This window comes from Ovis canadensis, chromosome 2 (assembly GCF_042477335.2).
Source record: "Ovis canadensis isolate MfBH-ARS-UI-01 breed Bighorn chromosome 2, ARS-UI_OviCan_v2, whole genome shotgun sequence".
Taxonomy (NCBI): Eukaryota; Metazoa; Chordata; class Mammalia; order Artiodactyla; family Bovidae; genus Ovis; species Ovis canadensis.
In genome coordinates this window covers 143,579,544-143,598,295 of record NC_091246.1, presented here as the reverse complement: position 1 = coordinate 143,598,295, position 18,752 = coordinate 143,579,544, and the positions used below count along the sequence as shown (strand labels likewise).

At 38.3% G+C, this 18,752-nt stretch overlaps 2 pseudogenes; both read right to left on the bottom strand.

The window, feature by feature from the left end:
- Window positions 1-6,951: 6,951 nt before the first annotated feature.
- Window positions 6,952-7,628, bottom strand: LOC138432425 (structural maintenance of chromosomes protein 6 pseudogene; annotated as a pseudogene).
- An 84-nt stretch (window positions 7,629-7,712) lies between these two features.
- Window positions 7,713-11,603, bottom strand: LOC138432424 (eukaryotic translation initiation factor 3 subunit M pseudogene; annotated as a pseudogene).
- Window positions 11,604-18,752: the final 7,149 nt, after the last annotated feature.

Here is an 18,752-nt window from a genome sequence, read left to right as displayed (position 1 = left end):
ATGAATGTGTACCCTTTTATGTTTTAAGTTGGAGTAAAATGTTTACAAATTGTGTATACATCTTTATACAATGACTTCCTTTTTAATTAACAGACCAGTCTTCCTCAATAATGTCAGATAACAAAACTTATTTATTCCTTCTAAAAGGTTAAGCCTTGATTCATTTTTAAATAATTAATTTAATTAGGATTGAGTTTTGGATAGTTCTTTGATTTTTACAGTTGAGAGATACTGATTTTTTCTTAATTGAAGTATCATCGATTGACACTGTTGTGTTAGTTTCAGGTATACAGCAAATTGATTTAGTTACACACATATATTCTTTTTCAGATTCTTTTCCATTACAGGTTATTATAAGATACTCAATATAGTTCCCTGTGTAGCACAGAGGATATTGATCTTTTAATAACACTTTTATTATGCTATAATTCACATGCTATAAAATACACTCTTCGAGGGACTTCCCCTGTGGTCCACTGGCTAAGACTCCGTGCTCCCAATGCAGAGGTTCAGTCCCTCGTCAGGAAACTAGATCCTGCATGCCATGCAACTAAAACCTAGTGCAGCCAAATAATCTTTTTGAAAAATCACTCTTTGAAAGTGCACGAGTCAGTGGTTTTTAGTATATTTACAAAATTGTGCAACTATCCTCACTATGTAATTCAAGAACATTTACATCACCCCAAAGAGAAACTCTGTCTGCATTTGCAGTAATTCCTGTTCTCCCTTTTACCCAGTCCCTGGTGATTATTGCTCGACTTTCTGTCTCCATGGAGTTGCCTGTTCTGGACTGTAATGGGTGATGGCAAAATAGTGCCTGTGATAGAGGCTTGTATGGCTTTCTGAGCAATTATTAACTTTTTCTGTCTCAGAATCTATCTTAGAATTTTGATAATGTGTTTTGATAAATAATTGTTACCCATTTTAAACTTAGTGGACTACACAGACATGTCTAAAAATGCTTTTGAGTCATTGCAGGGACGTGCCTGCTAAATAAGGACTGAAACATTTAGATACAGCAACTTTTGTGGCTATCTCCTAAGTTTGATCATTGAACTCATTAGGTGCTCTGTCTTCAAAGAACAGCATCGTTAATTGTGCTTTTACCTGCTAGAAGAAACGTGTGTTAGACCAGGCAGTGTAGTTAGCAATAAAATGTCCATGTCAATGAATAATAAAATTACATACAGATTAATGAAATAAGACTTTGTGTATCTGCTGATATTAATCTAAAATTCTGATGAGGGGAAATGTTATATTTAGGTGAATTCAAGAGTGAATATTCACTGACAGTCATTCTAATAAGCAGTATCATTTGGGATATAGTACTACAGTTAATACCTAGGACATTTACTCACCTTTGAAGTTTTCAAAAATATATTGGTGATCCAAAGAGAACCAACAGATTAAATATTAGAAAGGAGGAGAATTTGATTTGCCAAGTTCTTTTTTTTTTTTTTTTAGCAGCTAAATAGTACAGACTCATGAAAGAGGAGTAGGGAATGTCCTTAATGGAGTAGGATCCAAGGTGTTGGAAGCAGCTAGAAATGCTCCATTTGGGATAGGACTCTGTTAGTATATGACTAAGGAGAAGAAACCTGGGAATCACAGTTCACTGAAGCTCCTGGGCCTCAAAGTCCTCATCACAAAGGAAGGAACTTATTTTGAAGTGGTTTCTGAAGGTGTCTCTCCCAAGTTGAGGTCTGTATTTCAAGAAAGGAGTCTAGATCTTAGCATCACTGAGATGTGTTGTAAGAGGGTAACTACCTCACCGTCCCACTACAGGCACAAAAGTTTAAAAACGTTCAAAAGTAAGAAGTAAATCTCTCATCCACTTTCTGAGTCTGTTTCTGGGCTCTTTCTAATCCTTATCTTTTATGTTTGAAGCTGCAATCAACATGGAATTGATTTTTGCTTATGGTGTGAGATGGCAGGGTATCTCTTTTCTTCCCCTTTTCATAGGAAAATCTAATCCACCACCACTTCTGCAGTGACACCTTTGTCTTAAATCAGGAGTCTATATATGGACTCTGCTCTGTTCTGTGATCTATCTGTCAATGTCTTCACCAATATCATACTGTATTAATTAGATTTACATCTTAATATTCAGCAGAGTTTGCCCTCAGACATTTTTCTCAGGAGCACATGCTTATTCCTGATCCTTGACATAGTCTTTATCCTTACACTTCAAAAAAGTGAAAGTTGCTCAGTTGTGTCCGACTCTTTGCAACCCCATGGACTATGCAGTCCATGGAACTCTCCAGGCCAGAATACTGGAGTGGGTAGCCTTTCCCTTCTCCAGGGGATCTTCCCAACCCAGGGATTGCACCCAGGTCTCTGACATTGCAGGCAGATTCCTTACCAGCTGAGCCACCAGGGAAGCCCAAGAATACTGGAGTGGGTAGCCTATCCCTTCTCCAGGGGATCTTCTTGACCCAGGAATCAAATTGGGGTCTCCTGCATTGCAGGCGGATTCTTTACCAACTGAGATATCAGGGAAGCCCATTCCACTTCAGAATCTACCTGTCAATTCCACAAAAATTAACTCATTGCAATTTTGATTGGGACTACGTTGACTCTACAGGTAAACCTAGGGAGGAATGACATCTTCACTAATTTGAATCTTCTAATACATCAACAGAGTATAACTCTCCATTCATTTAGATCATTTTCAATTTCTCTAAAAATGTTTTTAGGTTTTCTGTATAGAAGTATTCCACATCTTTCTTTAGATTTATTGTAGGTGGTTGGTATGTTTTAATCCTATTATAAATGGTATCTTTTTAGATTTCATTTGTTAATGGTTTGATGCTCAACAAGGACAATTTCATTGACTTTTGCATGGCAATCTGTATTCTGTAAATTTGTTAACTCACCTAATAATTCTTTTTACTTATCTATTTTTATTTTTGGCTGTGCTAGGTCTTCATTGCTGTGTGCTGGCTTTTCTCTAGTTTTGGAGAGCAGGGGTTACTCTTTATTGCAGTGCATGGGTTTCAGTAGTTTTGGATCCCAAACTGCAGAGTGCTGGCTCCATAGTTGTGGCACTCAGCCTTAGTTGTTCTGCAGCATGTGGGATCTTCCCAGACCATGGATTGAACCTGTGCCTCCTGCATTGGCAGGTAGATTCTTAACCACTAGACCACCACGGAAGCCCTCACCTAATAATTCTAGTATCAATCTGTGGATTTAATTTTCTAAGAATGCAAAGGATTCAATTTTATTTCCTCTACCTTTAACCCTGTTATCTATTTTTCTTGCCTTATTGTATTAAGTAGGACTTTCAGTATATTGCTTGTTTCAGAGTGAAATATTTGACTATTAAGTACTGTTTCCTGTAGCTTCGTTTTTCCGTAAATGTGTACTTACATGCTAAGTTGCTTTAGTTGTGTCCGACTCTATGTGACCCTGTGGACTGTAGCCCACTAGGCTCCTCTGTCCATGAGATTCTCCAGTCAAGAATACTGGAGTGGGTTGTCATGCCCTCGCCCAGGGGATCTTCCCAACACAGGGATCGAACCCACATCTCCTGAGACTCCTGCACTGTAGGTGGATTCTTTATCACTGAGCCACCAGGGAAGTCCCTTTCTCATAAATACACTTTAACAATTTAAAGATGTTTCCTTCTATCTATAGTTTGCTAAGACTATATATAGAATTTTATTAATGCTTACAGTATTAAAATAATCATAAATTTTTCTCATTTCTCCTGTTAACATGGTGAATGACATTGATTTTTTATGTTGAAACAGTCATATTCCTGAAGTAGAGTCAACTTAGTTGTGATATATCCCTTTATATTTTGCTGGACTCAGTTAGTTTGTTTTATAAAAACCTTAACTTCTAAATAGGATATATCAATTTGCAGTATTCCAATGCTTTTGTGGCAACAAGTAGAAAATAAAATGGATAAATTGGAAATTTATATTTGTAAAGCTATCAGAGAGTTGAGGAGCAGAGGAATGGGTAAACTAAAATTCCACAACAGTAAGAACCCATCCTAGGTGAACTAGTGATTGTCTTTTATTTTCTCTGGTGGGCTCGATTTAGGCAGGGAGACTGTACTAGAAGCAAAAGAAGCCAGCAGAATTTTTGACAGTCACACAGAGCTGATGTGACCAATTAGAAAGTGGAAAAGCCCAAATGCAAGGCTAATTTTGCCCCTGAGACATTTCCTGAGGGTGATGTGAGGCTGGGTGCTGGTCAGAAAGGCAGGTTTTCATCTCCACTGTCTTGTGGTGCTTAGGGGAAAAAATGCTAATAGGGGAAAAAAATCCTACTAGAGGCTTTCACAGATTCACAGCTAGGCTCTCCCTCAGGTTCTGTCCATGCGTGTGTAGCTTGCTGTGCTTAGTCATCCGTCGTGTCTGACTCTGCAACCCTTTGGACTGTAGCCCACAAAGCTCTGCTCTCCATGGGATTTCCCAGGCAAGAATACTGAAATGGGGTGCCATTTCTTTCTCCAGGGAATCTTCCCAACCCAGCAAAGAACCCCTGTCTCCTGTGCCTCGTGCTGAACTGCTGGGGAAGCTCAGCAAGATTGCTAAGTGCTGCCATAACAGACTACCACAGACTGGGTAGTCTAGGAAAGGTTATTTTCTTGCAGTTCTGGAAGCTAGATGTCCAAGATTCAAGTGTTAGCAGGGTTAGGTTTCTATAGTGTCTATTTCCTTGGCTTATGGATGGTGGTCTCCCTGTCTTCACACGGCCTTCTTTCTGTGTGTATGTCTGTGTCCTAATCTCTTCTTATAAGGACACCCATCACGTTGCATTAGGGCTCACCCTGATGAACTCATTTTAACCTCTTTGAAGACCCTCTCTCCAAATACGGTCACATGCTGATGACTGAGAGGTAGGACTTCAGCCTAAGAATTTGTGGGGGGTGGTCGGGGTGGGGGTGGGGGAGGCACAATTTGGTCTCTAACAATGGGGTTGGATACTAAAGAGCTAAATGCAGACATCTGAAGGACAGAGCTATAGGGCTGAGGAAACAGATTATACAAACTCTCAGTTAAAAGCTCTGAATCAATTCAATCACTGATTGGATTATTGAGGTGATCTGTTCTTCAATCTATCTGCCTAAGAAAGGTGTCAGCTGGAGCCTTCTTTCATATACAAAGTCTGTCATATAATAAAACACTATTAGACATGTAAAGAAGGACAAGGTGACCAATGAGGAAGACAAAAAAATAATAGTAGAAGCAAACCCTTCCTTTCATTGAGAAGGTTTTAAATTGCAGATGCAATTTGAGTTATTGAATTACCTGGTTTCTTCTTGTATCAGTTTTGGAGAACTGGGCCTTGCTAGAAATTTGTTCCTTTCATCTAATTTTTAAAAGTTATAAAGTCTCGTAATATCCTTTTGAGATCTTTTACTATCTAAAAGATTTGTAATAATGGTAACCACAGGTAAAGCATCAAAAAGTTCAGTTCACAGCTGATCCAAGCTGTGTGGTAAGATGAGATGTTTTCTGTTTTTACCTGTTCACTCTCTTAAGAAGTTTATTATGGTCATTCAGTTCAGTTCAGTTCAGTCGCTCAGTCGTGTCCGACTCTTTGAGACCCCATGAATTGCAGCATGCCAGGCCTCCCTGTCCATCACCAACTCCCGGAGTTCACTCAGACTCACGTCCATCGAGTCGGTAATGCCATCCAGCCATCTCATCCTCTATCGTCCCCTTCTCCTGCCCCCAGTCCCTCCCAGCATCAGGGTCTTTTCCAATGAGTCAACTATTTGCATGAGGTGGCCAATGTTGGAGTTTCAGCTTCAACATTAATCCCTCCAATGAACACCCAGGACTGATCTCCTTTAGGATAGATTGGTTGGATCTCCTTGCAGTCCAAGGGACCCTCAAGAGTCTTCTCCAACACCACAGTTCAAAAGCATCAATTCTTCGGCGCTCAGCCTTCTTCACAGTCCAACTCTCACATCCATACATGACCACTGGAAAAACCACAGCCTTGACTAGACGGACCTTTGTTGGCAAAGTAATATCTCTGCTTTTCAATATGCTATCTAGGTTGGTCATAACTTTCCTTCCAAGGAGTAAGCGTCTTTTGATTTCATGGCTGCAATCACCATCTGCAGTGATTTTGAAGCCCCCAAAAATAAAGTCTAACACTGTTTCCACTGTTTCCCCATCTATTTCCCATGAAGTGATGGGACCAGATGCCATGATCTTAGTTTTCTGAATGTTGAGCTTTAAGCCAACTTTTTCACTCTCCTCATTTTTCAAAGAACTATCTGTTAGCTGGGGCTTCCCAGGTGGCATTAGTGGTAAAGAACCAGCCTGCCAATGCAGGAGACATAAGAGATGCAGGTTCTATCATTGAGTCAGGAAGATTCCCTGGAGGAGGTCATGGCAACCCACTCCAGTATTGTTGCCTGGAGAATCCCATGGACAGAGGAGCCTGGTGGGTTACAGTCCATAGGGTTGCAAAGAGTCGGACACAGCTGAAGGGACTTCTCACACAGCACACGTCTTTTAGCTGTGTTGATTCTTTCCATCAAATGTATGTTTTTATTGCATGAATTTCTGCTTTTATCTTTATTTTATCCTTCTCTCACTTTCTTTGGGTTTTATTTCTTTTTGTTTGTTTCTAGGTGCTCAAACTTTTAATTCTTACAAAATATCATAGAAATGAACCCAAGCTAAACAGATATGTACATGAATGTATGTACAAAATTTTACTTCTGAAAATAAAACTTAAAATAGGCAGTTAAAAAAAAATTTTAAACCAGTACTATGAAATTGATTTTCGTAAAGTAATTTTAATTTACTGATTGTAGTTGGTTTTCTAGGCTTATTTATATATTTTATTCTGGTCAGATGCATAAAAGAGTTTTTTATTTTGGAATACCTTTGGTTTCATTTTATTTCATCAAATAGTCCTGAATTTTTTTCCTTTTGCAAATCTTTCAACATGAGGACATGGCATCTAAGTTACAAATCAACTTTTGTCTTGTTCATATTGAGTTACAGGTGAGAAAGGCAATGTGATTTATCCTCTTTCAGGATCAGACATTCAAAGAATTCTCAGTCTGTCAGTTTACTTGACAGACGTGAGCTTGTGCTTTGAGGGGTAAGCAAGATAAATTGAAACACTGGGAATCTGCTGTCTTGAGTATCATATTCGCTATGTTCTTTGGTTAACTGTATCATGTAGAACATCAGACTTGTCCAGGTATCTGAAAGGAGATTCAGCAATGGACCACAGGGAAAGAATGAAACAAGCCATGGGAAAAACAAAAACGAAAATATTCACCTCTGGATAAGGCCTTGCTGTTATAGAAAGGAACTTTGTTTCTCTCCCCAGGTGGAACTGATACAGTAACAGCATCATTCTTGTGGACAAAATTCATTTTTCTGTAAATAGGCTGGCTGAGATAAATTGTCAAAGTACAGTTTGTATTACAAAGACCTTCTAAATTATTGATGTGCTTTGTATCTATGAGTTCTTGTTTCTTCTAGTAATTTAATAAACCTTTCAAAAGTCTTTACGTTATTACCTAGATCAAGATATGTTTCTCATGCTCCTCAGTACTGCCCCATTATTTCCTCTTGATCTCTAAAACTAGCATGTTCAGCCTGTATCTTTTGTCTTAATCTATTCATTTCTTTGTCTAAACTTTTTTTTTTTTTCAGATTTCAGCCTATGTTTTACTATGATTTAGATTTTCCAAGAAGAACAAAATTATACAGAGTAAAAATTCAGGTGTCAGAAAGCCTCAAAAGGCTGTTTTTCATTTTGTTCAAGTTTTGTTTCCAGGCATTGTGTCATAGAGTTGTTGCCATTGCTGTTTTCCAAATGTCTGATGTGTGCTATGACCGACAGCTACTTTTCTCTGGGTTTGATCAGTTTTGTAGTAGACCATCTTAGCTCTTACCACATCAATAACAAATGCTTCAACATCATCAGCTCCAATTTGAAGTTCTTGTTGCATTGTGTCAAAAGAAATTTCTTTATTTTCCACTGCCAGTCCCATAAAAGTAAGCAGTCTCATTTTTGCCATATTCTGTTCATGTCGTAGGCCAGCTGAATCAATGAAGTCTTTATTATTCTGATGAAACGACATATGATGGCAATTTAGCACTCACAAAAATGGTTAAAAAATCATGCATAAGCTCGCCTTTCAAAAACTTGACTGGTTTTAAAGTAAGAAGATGATCAGAAAGGAATGCATTTGGATCTTTCAATGCTTGCACAATATACCTGTGGGCATCAACTCGAGCCTGGGAAGCACTGTCCTCCATGTAACTGCCTAACAATTCCACCATAATTTTTTATGCAGCATCACTTTTCTTACAAGCCTCAAGTGCCTCATAATGTAGTCTTAAAAGAGTGTTTGTTTTTTTTAAAAGCGGTGAGGTTCCAGTCTGAAATCCATTTTCTAACTTGATCCAGCTCAGTTGGAGTATACTGGATGGCCCCACAAGAGGCTGCCAGTATAGTGAGGCTGTATCTCTTACAGGAGTTTTCTTATCCATCCCATGGAAAAGATTGCTTAGCAACTGTAGTCTCAGAGATGGACGTTCACCTTCCTGAAATCTGACCAGTTTCTCCCACAGGCTTTGAATCAGAGCTTCCTGCTTGTCTCGTTCTAGGATCAACAGGGGGATACCGCGCTGTTCATCACACTTTCAAGGACTTTATCATCTTCCTTCAGACATACATCACTGGCTTCAATAATTTGAGTCAAATCTACATGAAGTCCATCTTCAGGGTTCTCTTCTGAAATTTCAGCTCCTTTAGATTTCAAATAAGGGCAAAGCTCAGCAACCTGATCTTCCTCACTGATGTTGAAACGCAGGGACACTCACGGTGAAGGCTCGTGCACTGTGGACATTCCGCTAGCTAACCACGACGACAGCTAAACTTTTTCTACTATTTCCTTTGGACAGATTTATCTTTTTTTGGTGACATTTTCTCCTCTAGTTCTTCTTCTTTCCTATCTAGTTTTCACTTATTTTTATTTAAAGTATCCAGGGGACTTCCCTGGAGATCCAGTGGTTGACTTTGTTTTCCAGTGCAGCGGATGTGGGGTCAATCCAGGGAGCTAAAAATCTCACATACCTTGAGGCCAAAAAACCAAAATGTAAAACAGAACAGTATTGTAACAAATTCAATAAGGACTTTCAAAATAACCCACATTGAAAAAAACCTTTAAAAATAATTAAAGTATCCAAACATTATTTTTGTTTTCCTTCACAATGCCATTTCGGTTGTTTTTGGTTAGCCACTTCAGAATCAGCAAGGTTTAATTCATCTACTACTGTTTAATTTTCAGTTTAATTGCAACATACTTGTTTTCTGCTTCTTATTTCAGACTTTTAAGAGGCTCCATGCTTTCGTTGTTCCGTATTTTTCTCAACAATTTTCATTTTCATTTTATTTTCTTGAACCTCATCTCCCAAGGTTTCAACATCTACAGACTAGGATTCTTTTACATCTCAAGTTCCTACGTTTTAGAAAGAGTTTTTCTTAATTTCATCCTAACACTTTACAATGTAATTGGCAACTTCTAAGAAAACTTTCATTGTGTTTAATATACTCTTCAGGAATAGACAAGTGTTGCTGAAAATTTGTTATCTGGGCTTATGTATTTTCAACCTTCTTCTCTAAGTCAGTTTGAAATAAATCCACATTTCTGCTTAGAAACTCAAGTCTTATTTTCAGGTAAATAATAACATCCCACAAAGATGTGATCACCATCAGCAGTAAAAGCTACAATTCTCGGGTAGCTCTGGGACTGCATTACTGCACAAGCTACATGATTATTTTTGATTAGTAACACTGTCTCTATGTCTCTTCTGTCAATTAGACTATTTGCAACAACTGCATTTTCTATTTCTAAAGCTGTCAGAACTGTTGGAAACTGGATGATAAGCAGCTCTATCTAACACCATATGTCTTATTCCAAAACTCAGAAACTATTATCTGTGGCTGTGAGGTCCCTAGTGAATAAAACCTTTTCATCCGTGCCTGAAGCATTCTTTCCTCAGCATGATTATGGCAACAATAGGCTTGCAGAAGTCCTTTTAAGCAAGGTTCAATAGCTAGAGCAAGCTCAGTGTCCCCAAGATGAATGAAAGAGCCTGAAGAGCCTACAGGTTTATAGGTAAAATGTTCACATCAATAAGCATCATCTCTGGCTTCAAGAAGGGTTGGAATGTGAGGGCCAAATCCTTTTAGTCAACCGGTATTACTTTCTTTCAGTTGCCTCTGATTATATAGTTCAGTATATACTTCACATCTCATTCTTCTCCCTAAATTTTGGTATGTTTCCTTTGGCTTGCTGAAACTGTTCAATCTCTTGGTTGACTGAACTTCTTTGAACCTGTAAGGCCTTTACACTCTTTTCTTATATAATTTTTTATTCAAATGTAGTTGATTTAAAATGTTGTATTAGCTTCTATAGCCCCCCCTTTTTTTTTAGATTCTTTACCCATATAAGTCATGTTGGGGTTTTGAGAAGAATTCCCTGTGTTGTGCAGTAGGTCCTTATTAGTTATCTATTTTCTATATAGTAGTGTCTATATGTTGGTCTCGATCTCCCAATTTATCCTTCCTCGATTTCCCCCCAGTAACCATAAATATGTTTCCTACATCTGTGACTCTATTTCTGTTTGGTAAATGAGTTCACTTGTACCATTTTTTTAGATTCCTCATATAAGCGATGTCATATGATATTTGTCTTTCTCTGTCTGATTTACTTGACTCAGTATGACTAGGTCACACTCTTTTTTCAACCAACGTAATATTTTTGCCTTTCAGCTCAAGTTCCAAAGATTGATTGTACCTTTTCTTCAGTTCTTCAATTCTTTTGAAAAGCTGCTCATCATCTTTCTTTAATGGTCTATACGGATTTGGATTTTTTTTTTTAGGGAATGATTGTATAAAACTTCAGTTTCATTATAGGCTCTTTTCTTAGGAGTAACATCTATCTGCTTTCAATACCATACATTCTGGTGTTCATGCATTTGTCTCTTCACTAATCTTTTCTGTTTTATCTTGAATATCCTTGTATTTTTTCTTTTCTGCTTCATTAAGTTTGACCTGCTGTTCTTCATTTTCCTGTCGAGTCTAGCAGCAGGATCATCTCTAATTTTTATATTATCTCTCATAGCATGCTATTGTTTTTCTGTTTCATTGACCACTGCCCAAACCATTTCATGTTTCAAGAATCTTAAGTTAGCCTTCAATGTACTTAAAATAGCAGTACTTTGAAAATATTCTTCTTTCTCTAAATACTGGTGGTTTAGTTCAATAAATTACTCTTCCTTGATCTATCTACTCTCTGTTCTTTCTTTTGTTTCCATAATGTATAAACAACCTTTCTTCATCTGCTCAAGATGGGTTGCTGTCATGGAGAATTTATATTTGTTTCCCTCGATTTAGACAGCTAAAACTGGTTGCTCATCTCTTGTGTTAAACTGAAACGAGATTATCCACCTCTATGTTGAAATGATCAAGAACTACAATCAGTTCTTCCTTCCTAGTAGAAGCCACGGTTCGTGTTTCACTTTTTAGTTTGTAAGACTGACTTTCTGTCCATGCTGCTGGGATGTTGCACAGCTAGAGTCGCCGAACACATTTGGCATCACCGCTACTGTTTCTTACTGTTATTGAGATTGCTGCTGAGTTCCATTGTTGCCAACAATAAAGTGATATTAGAACCAAATTTAAAAGGTCTAAGTATCAAACGTGGAGAAGGCAATGGCACCCCACTCCAGTACTCTTGCCTGCAAAATCCCATGAACGGAGGAGGAGCCTGGTGGGCTGCAGTCCATGGGGTCGTGAAGAGTAGGACACAACTGAGTGACTTCACTTTCCCTTTTCACTTTCATGCATTGGAGAAGGAAATGGCAACCCACTCCAGTGTTCTTGCCTGGAGAATCCCAGGGATGGGGGAGCCTGGTGGGCTGCTGTCTATGGGGTCGCACAGAGTCAGACATGACTGAAGCAACTTAGCTGCAGCAACAGCAGCAAGTATCAAACAACACTTGAAGTTTCTTAGCTAAATACTCTCAATTATTCTAATTTCTGCTGCAAAGTAGAAGTGTCATTAGTGAGAGGAACTGTACATTTACCTTCCTCACTTTATGTAAATCCCCCAACTCTTATCTCAGTCTTTTAGCATTTTTAAGAGAGAAGAAATTTTCTTCCTCTCTCTAGGCCATCAAGCCTCAGACAAGTTAAAGTGTCCTGAAGGAACCGATAGGAGGGGTTGTCGTGGTGCAACCAGACATGAAGGCCATCCTGAGGATGTCTGGGCCTTGCCTGGCCACCTCTGGCCCACAAGCAACCACGTGCCTGCTACATGGCGCTCTGCACCTGTCTCTGCTGTTTTTCTAATCTCGTGAGAGATTTTTAGACCATAAGTTTCTCCACCTTCCTTCTTTCCTAATATGTGCGTTTTATATGCTGTAAATATCCCTCTCAGCATGGCTTCTGCTGCACCTCACAGCTTGTGACAGGTGGTATTTTCAGTGTTACTCCATTTAAAATATTTTCTAGCACTCTTAATGATTTTTTGCTTGAACAATGGACGATTTACAGATGTGTTTCTTAATTTACAAATGTGTGAATTTTCTACTGATAATTTTATTTCTAGCTTAATTCCACTGTGGTCAGAGAATATGCTCAGTATTTTTTTTTTAGTTTTTTATTTTTTTAATTTTAATGCTCAGTATTATTTTGAAATTTGTTGAGACTTGCATTGTGGTCCAGCATCTGGTCATTTTTTTTTTTTTTTGGAGTGTTTGGCCTTAATTTTCCATGTATACTTGAAAAGTTCTACTTTCCCCTGAAATTTGCCTATTCATTCCTGGTACTTTCTTGTGGCTTGTTTATCTTAGTGGTGATTTCCTTTAGTTTCTTTTTTGAAATATTAAACTGTGAAGTATAACATGCATTGTGGGGGAAAAAACATAATTCAAAAACTAACCACAAAACAACCACATAACCCATCCTCCAGGTCAAGAAATAGAATATTATCAGCACTCGAGAAGCCCACATGTGTGTGCCTTTCTGATCACAGTTCTATCTATCCCCCAGGATGTAACCATCATCCAACGACTTATAGTAATTTCCCTGCTTTTCTTTACAAATGTACTACCTTACTACTTCTGTGTGCATTTTTAAACAAAAGGACTTACTTTTGCCTCTTTTTAAACTTAAAGTATATAATCACATTGAATGTACTGTTTTGTATCCTGCTTTTTTTTTTAACTCAACATTAGGTATATAAGATTTGTTTATATATCTCCAGCTTATTCCTTTTGCCTGCATTTTAGTTGATATTTATTATTGTATAATATTCAGTTGTACCATTTTATTTATCCATTCTGCTATTGGTGGGCTTTTGGGTTATTTCCAGTTTGGGCCAATTAATAACAATACTCCTGTGAACATTCTTATACATATATTCAGATGCACATCTGTGTGTATTTCTCTAAGGTATGGATCTTGAATTTAAATTGTTGGGCCAGAGGTACAAATATGTTCAACTTTATTGGATGCCACACGATATTTTCAGAAAGATGTCAAGGCTATGGTTTTTCCTGTGGTCATGTATGGATGTGAGAGTTGAACTGTGAAGAAGGCTGAGCGCCGAAGAATTGATGCTTTTGAACTGTGGTGTTGGAGAAGACTCTTGAGCATCCCTTGGACTGCAAGGAGATCCAACCAGTCCATTCTGAAGGAGATCAGCCCTGGGATTTCTTTGGAAGGAATGATGCTAAAGCTGAAACTCCAGTACTTTGGCCACCTCATGCAAATAGTTGACTCATTGGAAAAGACTCTGATGCTGGGAGGGATTGGGGGCAGGAGGAGAAGGGGACGGCTGAGGATGAGATGGCTGGATGGCATCACGGACTCGATGGACGTGAGTCTGAGTGAACTCTGGGAGATGGTGGTGGACAGGGAGGCCTGGCGTGATGCAATTCATGGGGTCTCAAAGAGTCGGACACGACTGAGCGACTGAACTGAACTGATACTAATTTTCATCTCACCAACATTGTTTGGATGTTCCTGTTGTCCCAGTTTTCTCTCCAACACTTAATATTGTCAGACTTTTAATTTTTTTCCAATCTGATAGGTGTGTAGCCCATTGTAGTTTTAATGTGCTTCTCTAATTACTAAGGAGAATGTTTATTGATCATTTGGATATCACCTTTTGTATAGTACCTGTTAAATAAAGTCTTTCCCATTTTTCTATTTGACTGTTTCTGCTATCAGTTTGTAATAGTAATGCTCACTAGGCTTTGCTGATTATACGTACTGCAAATACCTTCTCATGACCTTTCTGTTTTATTCTAATAATACCTAACAATAACTAAAAATACAGTCTTTTGAGGAACAAAATTCCTAATCTTAATGTGGTTAAATTTATCAATCTTTATTTTGTACTTGCAATTGTTTGCATCATCTTTTATAAATTCTTTACTGTCTGGGGGCTGTGATATACTCTCCTCCATTCTTTTAAGAGCATTATAGTTCTGTCTTATTTAGGTTTTAATCCACCTGGAACTTATTTTTGGGTAGGCAAAGAAACCATCGTTCTGGAGTCACTTCAGGGTCTTGACTCAGTTTGTTCTTTTCAATCTTCTACTGGCCACAGCCTCAGTATCCTGATAACAGTGTTACTACTATTATCATTTACCTCAGAACAGCTCTAGTTTTATTTTGTTTTTTGGAATGAGAGGGTCTTCAGAAACCTCCCCGATCTCTTGAGAGACCAACAATGCCTCAAAGAATTGGGTCCTATCCAAGGTCTAGCTGTTCTGTAGCAGAAAGGGGTCTCTGTGCCCCTAATCAGTCATAACACCATTCGGAAGTCCTTAATAATATGTTTGCATATTGTTCCAGATCCATACATAAAGAGCATTTTCATTCTTTCAAAAGGCTGCCTAAGGATCTATTTTATGAAATTTATTTAACTGGTCCCCAAAGATGGGCCTTTAAATTCTATCCAATTATTTGTCATTACAATATTGCAGTGTCATTTCACACCTGAGTATATCTGTATTATAACCTCCTAGAGATTGAACTCCTAGATCATGTGCCCTCCCCCAACTCCTAGCATAGAGTTTGTATCCATTTAAACTCCAGAACTGTAGGAGCATGCCTATGTTTTCACATTCTCACCAAATGCATTTATACTTACCTATCCGGTAGTTGAAAATAATATCTCATAATTTCAATTTGTATCTTGTACTAAGGGTAAAACAATGCCTTTTATACATCTAAGAGAAATTTGCATTTCCTTTTCCTGGAACTATTATGATCTTGTGCTGTGCTGTGCTGTGCTTAGTTGCTCAGTTATGTCTGACTCTTTGTGACCCCATGGACTATAACCCACCAGGATCCTCTGTCCACGGGGATTCTCCAGGCAAGCATACTGGAGTGAGTTGCCATGCCCTCCTTCAGGGAATCTTCCCAACTCAGGGATTGAATCTAGGTCTTTCCGCATTGCAGGTGGATTCTTTACCATCTGAGCCACCAGAGAAGCCATATTCTGATCTTGGTCTTTGCCTTGTTTTCCAGGTGGTTTTTAAGAATCCCAAAGTTTGCAAGGTCTTCATGCTTTACTGCCATGTTTCTATTCAAAAGAATACTGTTTATAAATAATGAAATGTTCATAGAATATTTGCTTTATGCAACTTACATGAAATATACTACAATTTTTTTGGACAAAGTATAGATGCAGTGTCGCAATTTAGATATTTTACCAGACTCATTAAAAAGAAGATTTTATGGGGTTTGGAGAAAAACTAGAACTTTGTTAAGTACACATGGAATATTAAGCTAAACTGGTTTTCAATTGTCCCATGTGTTATTCTTTACATATGAAAGACTATCTTGTTTTTCTTTCTCTATCAAGAACCAAACTTTATAAAGATTTATTGCTGCCAAAATTTTAATCTACTCAATTAATTTGTATCATTTATTGTAAATTAAGTAAGTATGCAAGCCTGAAGTTCTTTAATATTAATAAATTAGATGTCATGGTACATGGCTAAAATGAGCAACAGATTACATTATCTTATTTCCTCTGTACTTTAAACTAATAGCACTTTCCAGTGATATTTTTCTGATAGAAAATTAGCCCAGCTTCTTTAGGATTCATAAACTTTAAAACAGCTGAAACTTAAGAACATAAACACTAATCATTAACGTGCATGTGTATGTACGCTCGGTCACCTCCAATTCTTTGCGACCCCATGGACTGTAGCCCGCCAGGCTCCTCTGTCCCTGGGATTTTCCAGGCAAGAATACTGGAATGGGTTGCAATTTCCTGCTCCATAGGATCTTCCCAAACCCAGGGATCAAACCCATGTCTCTTTTGTCTCCTGTATTTGCAGATTCTTTACCACTCTGCCACCTGGGAAGGCTAATCATTAACTTAGTACATTGTTAATTGAAACTGAACTCTGTTCTTGTTTTAAAATTATAGTAGTAAATTCCTTTGGAAGCAAACAAGGGAAAATGATTTTTCACGACGTTCAGGTTTTCTAATTCAGGACACTAGCATATCAAATGCAGAATATTTTCAAAGTAAAACAAATCACACTCTCACATTACTTCAAAGACTTTAAATGTCTTTGGGGATTAGATAATTTATGTATATTTGACCAGCCGAATATATTCTTATACTTTTTATGTTTGAGCCATTGACTAAATTATGTTTAATGAAACTGGACAAGTATTTGACTATTATCCTATAGAATATATCCAAACTAAACCTATAGCCTTAACACTATGTTAGAAAATCTGAGAGTTAAAGTTATTGACTTTGCAACATATGTACTCTTTAACACTTGCCCCTTGAAAACACTAACCAGACATTTTAAATATTTGGACCATAGATGGATACCATTTTTAAAGATTAAGCTATTTTAGGATTGGAGGAATTACAAAGAATATCTGGTTTAAACCCCTACTTTATCCTAAATAAAAAGTGAGACACAGGAAAATTATGCCTTGCTCTCATAGATAAAAGCAGCTCAAATGCACAAAACATTCTGATTAAATCTGCTTCCAACACATCAATAGAACTATCATTCTGTTTTAAGTTTCCCTTTTGGTGTATTAAAGATGCCAGTGACGGAAACCAGCCAAAGAAAATATCTCCCGAGTCTTTGGAGCCGGATTTTAGTGATAAGGAGAACATTCTGAACAACTAAAATAGTCATTCTAGCACTTATAGAGAAGCATCACTTGAAAGACTTCCTCCCCAATTTTAAGACTGATGGCAAATATCCTTGCCCCCCAAATCATACCACTCTAGAATCAATCAACAATCAATCAATCAACACTAATGTATAGTGTTCTAAGTTTAATCTTGGAAAACTATTTAAGGACCAAGTATATGGAGCTGTTCTTCTCAGTTTTTTATTTCTGTAATTTATTTATTTTTTGGCTGTACTGGGTCCTCTTTGCTGCACAGGCTCTTTGTCTAGCTGTGGTGAGCAGGATTACTCTCTAGCTGCAGTGCACAGGCTTCTCACTGAAGGGGCTCCTCTTGTTGCAGGGAACACGTGGGCACACAGCTTCAGTCGTTGCAGCACCTGGGCTCAGTAGCTGCAGTTTCCAGGCTCGAAAGTACAACCTCAATAGTTGTGGTGTGCAGGCTTAGCTGCTCCCTGCCATGTAGTTATCTTACCAAATCAGGGTCTGAACCCGCGTCTCCTGAATTGACAGATTCTTTACCACTGAGCCACCAGGTAAACCCTCTTCTCAGTTTTAATGTCCATGTCAAACTAGAGAGCTAAGGCTGGACTTCCAGATCATTATACATTTCCATAAAACACTTTCCCATGAGTTTAGCCTGAGTGAATCATGCAAATTAGAAAAAATCCCCAGTGCCTAATTGTCCCCAAATAAAGACTGTTCCCACAAAGATAGATATGGGGAGATGTGAGTTAGTGCAAACATGAGAAACATGAAAAATAAACTCTATAACTCATTTCATAGTTGGTGGGTACAATTGAAATGTCTTTGCCAGCAATTGTTATTATAGTGGAGATAGCCAGCCAAATCAAAGTCCTCAAACCAATGGTTTTTATGACTCTGTACATAAGCAAGGAAAGCCTTTATAAAGTCACTGAAGGGGAGGCAGGTTACTAGAATCTTGTTTTAGCACTTTAGACTTACATTATCATCTTGACACAGCTGAAATAGAAATTTATCACCTAACAGATGGATTTGGAGGAGTTTTTAGAAGCTAAGTTTTTCATAGCTTGGAACACAGTTGGACCTGGAGTGGCCCAAACCACAGTGGTCTGGGATGTGCTGATTTTATAGTTACTGGTTCCCAGGAGGGCCTAGAGGAGCCATCCCATGCTGAAGGTCAGGAAGGGCGGCAGTGAGGAGATGCCCCTCATCCAAGGTAAGGAGCAGCAGCTGCGCTTTGCTGGAGCAGCCATGGAGAGATACCCCACGCCCAAGGTAAGAGATACCCAAGTAAGACAGTAGGTGTTGCAAGAGGGCATCAGAGGGCAGACACACTGAAACCATACTCACAGAAAACTAGTCAATCTAATCACACTAGGACCACAGCCTTGTCTAACTCAATGAAACTAAGCCATGCCTGCGGGGCAACCGAAGATGGGCGGGTCATGGTGGAGAGGTCTGACAAAATGTGGTCCACTGGAGAAGGGAATGGCAAACCACTTCAGTATTCTTGCCTTGAGAACCCTATGAACAGTACGAAAAGGCAAAATGATAGGATACTGAAAGAGGAACTC